Source organism: Pinus tabuliformis, chromosome Q (assembly GCF_031772625.1).
Source record: "Pinus tabuliformis cultivar Carrire ecotype Pingquan chromosome Q, CPIR1, whole genome shotgun sequence".
NCBI classification, from domain to species: domain Eukaryota; kingdom Viridiplantae; phylum Streptophyta; class Pinopsida; order Pinales; family Pinaceae; genus Pinus; species Pinus tabuliformis.
The window spans coordinates 419706775-419715830 of NC_142296.1; positions in this window are offsets into that span (position 1 = coordinate 419706775).

Consider the following 9056-nt stretch of genomic DNA (forward strand, 5'->3'; position numbering starts at 1 on the left):
TTTTCACGGAGCTTGTCTTCGGCAGGAAAGAGTGTTGAGGACCCCATAGTTCTTTTAGGATAGCCTTTCCAATCTTCTCTTCAATGATTGCTCTTGCTCGGGCTTTGTCTTCACCTCAGCTCCGATACCATGTTAAGTTATGGTATGTTCTATGCTCATAACAGTTTACTTCTTTTTCTTATTATATTCCACCGATTGGCAATCACATGTACATAAAGTAAAGTGCAGATAGAACATTAAACGATCGACAGAAAACAAGCCAAGACAAGAGACACAAGATGTGGCGGCTAGCCAGGGACAAACCCAACAATGTGTGGGGAAACCCTTTGATCAAATCTTCTTTTATCTTCAATAATTTAGCAGAGAGAAATAATACAATAAATCTGATTCATATCAGCAGTAGCAAACCCTAGATCAGCAACATCAACATTAGCGGCTTCATTATCAAACTAGGGCAGACGATATCTCACAAACCGACCGTCGGATTGACTTCATTCCACCACCAAAAGTTTCGGCTTCCAGAGGAGGTTCAGATGAACCTACATCACAATTCAGATGAGGAGATCTTCTAGGCCACACAAGTCAATCTTTACTTCTGCAGTTGCAGCTTCAGTTTCAACAGTTTCCGGCTTTAAACTAGGGTAGTCGATATCTTGCAAACCGTTCGTCGGATTGACTTCATTCCACCACCAAAAGTTGCGGCTTTCAAAGGAGATTCAGATGAACCTACAGCGCAGTTCCAAAGAGGAGATATTCTAGGCCACGCAAGTCAATCTTTACTTCTGCAGTTGCAGCTTCAGTTTCAGCAGTTTCCGGCTTCAAACTAGGGCAGTCGATATCTTGCAAACCGTTCGTCGGATTGACTTCATTTCACCACCAAAAGTTGCGGCTTTCAAAGGAGGTTCAGATGAACCTACAACGCAGTTCCAAAGAGGAGATCTTCTAGGCCACGCAAGTCAATATTTACTTCTGCAGTTGTAGCTTCAAATTCAATAGCTTCCGGCTTCACATGTGAGAGAGAGAGAGACCCATTTCAGCGCAGTAGAGAAGAGATTCATATCTGCGCAGTAGAGAGAGAGAGATGTGATGAGATGAGTGAGTTTAAATGAGGAAAAGTCCTCTTATATTTATACACAACGTTGGTGGGTGAATAGATGCGACTGTTGGGCTTCTGAGCCTACATGAGTTGTAGGTCGGCTTGATAATAATTCCATAATAAAAATAAATTCATATCTCCATGAATACTTATTGGAATTGGATGATCTTTATATCAATCCTACATCTCTTGACAAGAGGAATCTAATAAAAATATTATTAGCCATGAATAAGATGACCCACATGAAGTTTTGCCCTGGTTGCCAATTTTGGTGTAGTCTATCAAATATTTATTACCATTTGCAGAAGGAACATGCATTGGGCCACACAAATCATAATGAATGAGTTCAAGTTTTTTATGTGCTCTGGAATGAGAATCATGAAAACACTGTTTGATGTGCTTTCCTAGGATACAAGCATCACATTGCTTAAGTTTTCTAAGAATTGTAGGCAAACCAGTAACACCATTTTCTTCAGCAAATGAACGCTGTCATAGTGTCTAAATATAGCATGCCATAAAAGACTTGTTGGAAATGTACCTTCATCATAAGTTCTAGACTTTATCAACAAACCCTAAGAATACTAGGGTTTCATAATCAACATTGACATACACTTAGCATCAACAAGCTAGGGTTTTGCAGTGAACCTTAAAGGTTAGAGTTTCACAAGAAAGATCAAATGACAAGAGATAATATAATGAAGGTAGATTCAATCTAATGATTAATCACCCTAACAAAAATATTTATGATTCAAAACCCTAGACATAAATATGTTTGTAATATAAAACAATTTCTAAATGAGAATGATCATACCCTATTGTATAAAAAAAACCTTGCATCAAATCTTGTAGTCTATGATATACCTTGAATTGTTTTTTAACAAACCTTATAGGACATCAATTCTTGAAGGGATTTATTTTGCAACATAACTTTTTTCATGATTCAATTATTTCCCTTGAAGTTTCCTCCATAACCTTTGTGTATTCTGCAAGCGTTTCCTACCAAAGAAAATATAAAGAAAAAGGGTTATGAGTATACAATACAAATAAATCTCAATGTGAGGAGGAAACCAAACATGAAAGATGAAACAAATAACAATATACTTATCAGATATCATTTTTGGGATTCAACTGCGTTAAGTAAGTCATTCAAAGTATGACCATTTCCATGAGAGGTAGTCGTAAAGTGACTAATTTCTCATGATTTTTGAATAGTTCACTTAGCACTCATTGGTAAAATGGTGAAATCTCCCTCTTAATCTAGTCTTTATGAGGGATACCTACAACTTAAACATTTAAACAGTTATAAAATTATATATTAGATCAAAACATAAAAGAAAAAAAGTTATAAAATTATATATTAGATCAAAACATAAAAGAAAACATTGCAAGACTAAAGTAGTAGAATTATAAGGATATATAAGAGAAGACTCAATAGTACAAGTCTTTGACTTCATATTGTTCAGTCTTGTTCTTCTTAGGTGGAGATTCAGCGAAAATAATTTCATGTTCCCTTTCTCTCTTCGTATCCCTTGGATTTTTGGGACATTGACTTTTGTAGTGTCCCATATTATGAAAATGTAGCTTTCAATCTTTGATAGATCAACCTTTTTGTTTGGTGCTTTGAACTTCTTGTATGTTCCCTTCTTGTGATGACCATAGTAGACATTTGAAGCGTTGTTTTATTCATCCTCTTTTTTGTCACTTAGTAATGAGATGTGAACTTCTTATTCATCCTCTTTTTTGTCACTTAGTAATGAGATGTGAACTTCTTGTTGACTGCACACATTCCACATTTGTATCTCTTATTCTAGAGATCCTTATAAAATATGATGAAACAATATCATCTTTCATCATATTTATTGTTCTTAGTTCATTCTTGAGACTAGCTATTTGACTAATGTTCTCGATGATGAACAACTTGGAGAGGGCTTCGTACATTTCTTGCGCAGAGTATATTTGGATATGTATGGGATTAGGTTTTTTTTCACTCCATATACTATTAGATTCATGGCCAAGATGTCAGTGTCCTTGTACTTTTCCTTTCCTGCATCATTTGTAGGTTTCTTAACTTTTCCCTAAACAATATCCAAAACTTTGTGGTTAACAAGAATAAGATTTGTCCTCTTCTTTCATGCACTATAGTTGGAAGCTCCTCCTAGCTTATTTTGTATCTTCATTGAGGCTGTCATAGATTTTATAATGTCTATTTTTTTATCCTTTCCTTCTTAACCATTCTTTAAATATATTTTGTAGCTTCCTTTTTCTTCACTCCTCCACTTTAGCTCTGATACCATTTTAGAAAATCAAAAAGGCAAAAAGATTCTTTTATGTTGACAATTACTTGTGATACTATTGTAGTCTTATTAACTTTTCTTTATGTTTTATTTTTATCTTTTTTTCATCAAGCAATTATTAAATCAAAACATGAAGATCAATGACATTAGATGTAGGCACTTAGTTAGGGCTAAAACCCCTTTGTAAGGGAAAACCTAGTCAAACTCTTCCACTAGTAAATCAAATTGAGATAGAACAAGACCTTAAACCTAATAAAAATACCTTCCTCCTACACAAAGTCGGCCTTCAAAGATCATACTGCAAACTTCAATAATCTCTTGTCTAACAATTTTAGCTTAACAACAGTCCAAAATTTCGGCCTCCCCAACAACTTTAGAATCTCGCATGTGTGAGTCAAAGAGAGAAAATTCGACTTCTTTTGCTTGAAAAATGGTTCCTTCTCATTCGCTAGGTTTTCTTCTTTCTTCTTTGAATTTCACACCCTTTTCCCGCTTCTAGCTACTACAGATTGATCTTCTTGAATCTGTCTGCAAATGAGGTCGAGTTGCTGCCTTCATATAGTGAATCTGTGAGGTCAAATTCCCTTGATGAGGCCGACTTGGTGGAGACGCCTAATGACCTATTTGACACTAAAATAAATTTCTTTCTTACTTCAAGAAGCCCAAAAAGGGTCTATTACATTATGACAAGGACATGGTCTCTTGACACAAACCCCTAGAATCATGTAATGGAGGCTTTGATCTATTAAGCATTGACCCAAGTATGAAATCCATGTTTTAATAAGTCAATTTCTTTTATAATAAAATTCCTTTCTTTTTTTTTACAAATACCTTACATCATGACTCAAATATAATTATGAAGACCGATACTAATTACACTTTTCAATAATACCTTCTTCTACTCATCGAAACAAGTGCCATGTTAGTGAGGACACTTAAGCAACTAATTGAGGCATCAAAATACTAAATAAGTTTTGAACAAACTTGTAGGGAAAACTCGACACCACCCATTTTTGAATTATTTACTTCAAATAATGGGGACCGTTTCCATTAATCTTTGGCAAAACCTTTTTACGATTTTCATTTAAATTAATTGTCCTACAATTTATTATTATTATTATTATTTGAAATTATTTTATTATTATTATTTATTTTTATTTTTTTCGGTCGAATTTATATTTTGATTGTTTCATTGAATTCGAATTTTCACTAGCTTTCAGTTAATACTTGTTTCGCTTCATTTGGTTATCCGGTTTGTAAATGACAATCTTTTGAAGTTTGATCATTTTTGTCACCTAGGTTTAAAAATGTACAAAATATATATTAATTTAATTTTTGTAATTACATTAGTGATTTATTGTAAATATAAATGCTAGTTAGTTTTTACTAATGTCTTCATTTTCACTAATGGTCCTACAAAATGGCCCAGCCAAATTGTAGAACAGTTAAAAAACGCGTTTTTGGGATTCTGGTAATCTATTCCAATTTCTTATTTTAAAATAAATTGCCAAATCCAAAATCTCAAAATTGTAAAGTGGCTGTAGTTCATTTTGTAATTTTTTTTAATTCCTCATGGGCCCACTCCACATTACCTCCTTCCTTCCAAAATACCAATTCAAAAAATGCGAAAACAAAAATGTGATCTAAAAATTGCGATACGACATCACATATCTCAAAATCTTTAAACACCTCGCTTTAAAATTTGCAATTAGCGATTTTAATTTTTATGCGACGATTTTTTTTGTTTAACATAAGGTTTCAAATTAACCTCCTTACGACTCTTGTGCCTACATCGCCATGAGCTCACCTTCCTTATCCCTCCACTTCACTTTCCACTCACCCTTCTTATCACTCCACCGCTCTTCACTAACTCTTCCTCCCTCCTTGATAAGTCTCCCACTTACGACACATAAAAGGCCATGGTTCATATGTTAGTTTGAGATTATATATTATGTTTTTAAATAAAATTAAAATACTATATTATTATTATAATAATTATAATATTTTATTATAATTTTAATATAATTTAAATTTTAATATTATTATAATATAATATTATTATAATTAATTTTAAAAATCATTTTTATTTATTAATTTTGTTTTTTATAATTTCTTATTAATTAACTTAAGTTTATGATTATAGTTAATTAATATTAATTAATTGATAATTGTAATTTAATTTACGATTATATCGTAACTAATTTTTTTTGATTTTTAGCTCAGACAACAAAATTTCCAGAATTTTGACAATTTTAATTCTCCAAATTTAGAAGCTCCTAAATTGAGTTTTACTTGGCCAAATGAGGCCCAGGATGACTCGTTGGATATGTAAATCATGGAGATTATTTCTGAAGTGGTTGCAAAACTAGATTTGATCATTTAATGGGTCTAACATTCATCAAAAGATCAAACTCCGATTTTTTAAACAAAATCAAATTTTTGAGTTTTATTTTATGCATTCTCATTTTCCCACAACTTCTACTGAGTGCAAATCCATTCATCTATGTTCTCCTTGACCAATTAGATCCTCACAAACATCAATATAAAGCTCATATTTCATTTTCATTTAATTATTTAATTAAGTTTGATTGAAGATATTTTATTCCAGATTTGGTATTTTGATTTGATTTTGTATTTTAATTTAATTTTGATTTGTTTTTTTGCAGGAAAATAGTTGAAGAGATGAGAAGAAGAAAATATCAATCAATGAGAATGCTCCAGCAAGAGAAGAATGAGATTTTGGCCCAATGAAAATTGATGGAGAAGATCTATTCTTCAACAACTTTCTTATTGATAATTATTTTTTGTAAAAATTATAAATAACAAATTGTAGAATGTATTAGAGGTTTCTTTCCTCTGCAATTCCGGAATTCCTAAAAGCACTATTGTAATGAAGATTTACAGCTGTAGGTGAGAGGAATTCCGGGAGAGCAAGGCTCCATATTGCAGCGTTTTCATCTTTTTGTGGAGAAACTCTTTTTTATTATGTACTACTGCTGCAAGGAGGAGGTCATTTCTGCAAGCAGAGATCAATTGCAGTCGCATAGGATTGTACACTATTGCCATACTGTGAGGATTTGTAATTTGATTTCATTTATTAATAAATGTTTATTTCAGTTAATAATGTTTAGCACTATTGTTTACAAAATTTAATTGAAATGAATTCTTATTCAAGTCTTTCAATTTATATTTCAAATGTATGAGTTAATAATAAGATTCATGCACTATTACTGAATCATGAGAATTAATTCATTTAAAAGTCTGCTTAGAATATTCTAAAGGCTTAAATTTAGATATAATATGAGAGCTGAAATTTGTATAGGAACAAATAGTTATAATCTTAGATCGGCAAGATATCTTACGATTTATGATAATAGTTGTTCACTTATATGTCTTATTTGAACTAATTCAGTAATTCATCATGAATCTTTGTAGTTCTTATGCATATGATAAATAAAGAATTTGATATATTTTCAATAGGATCTTATGTAATTATTTACTAAGTGTTTAATTGTTAGTATTTATGTTAATGAGGAATCAAATCTTGTGAGCTATCTCCTCGATCTAATTCCTCCATCTTAATTTCAATTCCTTAAAGCTTATTTTCCCTGTTAAGTTAATGGGTTCTCGATTGAGAGAATGATTTCACTTTTCTTCAATCGAGATAGGTTAAATTAATTGCATCTTAGATTATATCTTGCATGTGTTATCATATCTTTGGCATTCTAGAAGTCCTCTTTTTAAGAGGCAAAACTTTAGAGTGGTTTGGCTGTGCCGTTAAAACAACTTAAGGGTCATTCTCTTGCTTGATCAACAAGAAGAAATGATCCAATGTCCCTACCTATTGGTAATGAAAGACACATATTAAACTAGTAGCAATAGGGAAAAGGTAATTGGACCTAGTTTAACTAGTCGGAACCACCATTTCAACGGAAAATGAGCTGCTTTAAGGTCCGGACCGGGTGGTCTCCCTTATAGTGTTGTAGGCAGAGAATTTCGAGCCTTCAACATTTTTGGCACTAGAAGGAGGGCCTAAAACTTGTTGTCTATTGGAGTCTTTGTATTCTAACATTTTATTTTTATTACAATGGCTGCTCTTAAACTTCCAATTTGGAGTTGTATCCACTGACACGCATCTGCCAATACTCCACCAGAAGTGGTAAGACTCTTGTCTCAGGTAAAATTTAATGGTAAGAGGAATTCTTCTGCATTTGATCATGCCTTTCAATTTATTCAAAATTTTTAAAATTTTGATTTTCAAGGAATTGATGAAGGTATTTTATGCAGGATTTTTACTCTTACATTCGCGACAAAAGATAGAAGCTAGTGTCAATCGCTTCGAGTTGGCTCAATCCACGTATGGGATCAATTTATTACAATGTTCCTTTGTAAATTTGACAACTACGACTAAGAACAAGTATGTGACAAAATTGAAGATCTACAAAGTTTTGAAAATGAGTCTTTGATTGATTTTATCATCAGATTTTGTTTAAATTGTTTGAGATTTAAAATTGAAGAAAAACTTTGGAAAATGAATTATTAGATTGGTTTGAATCTATTTACTCTCTTCCTCTCATTCACAATCCATGTGGAATTATTACAAGTTTTTATCAATCCTTTTCAAATTCTATTAACATAATTGAGAATTCCAACATAGAGTTGCATACCAATCATGATGAAGTGGCCTCAACCATGTATGATAAATTCTTAAATTTAATACACAAGTCTTACAATATTAATGATAATCATGTTAATGAAACAATATAGCAAAGCTTGGAAAATTTCGCTAATGAACCATAAGAAGATACTAGCAATAATCTTGGAGAAACTGCTACCTTGAAATCTAAAAATCACTGTGTATTAAATTCAAAAAATCAGATTGTAAATTAGAAAGTACAAGCAGAAATTGAAACTACCAATAATACACAACCTGCTATACAAATTTATGAATTTGATCATATTGATCAAATTTCAAATTCAGGGCAGCCAAATAACAATCTTCAAGAAAGCACAAGTACACAAATGAATGATATGGAATCTAAAATTTACAATGAACATAATTTACAAGAATCTACAAATAGAGACATTTTCAAATTCATTATTTCTGATTCTCATTTTTACCTCTATCTCGATATTTTTGTTGATAGCAATTTATCCTCTCTTCGCTTTAATGTTATTTCAAAAAACAGAGAGGCTGATATAAATGAATTACCAATTAGTTTTTATCAAGATAAAGAATCATTCATTAATCATTCTTATGGCATTAATGAACTTGTCTTCCATATTTCTTCTTGTTTTGATACATCGGATAAGATTGAAGGGAATTCTAATGAATGTTGCGACGTCATTTATGATAATTACTCTGACATGGAGGATGTCGATTTGTCTTTTTCTCAATTGAATCCTCATGATCAAATTCAAATAACATATGAAAATGAAGAAAACTCCATATCATAAACTTTTCAACTAGTTCTCATTTTCAAATAATAAATCATACTGATGATTTCAACATTCAAGAATCAATCCCAATTTATGATTCTGATGATGATCAAGTTCTCATTCCTATTCATAGTTATGACATTCTCTCTAACTCACAAGTTGGTGTTGGAAATCATTCGAATTCCATTATTCTGGCCAATTCTTGTGAAGAGGAAATTGCTTTAAGT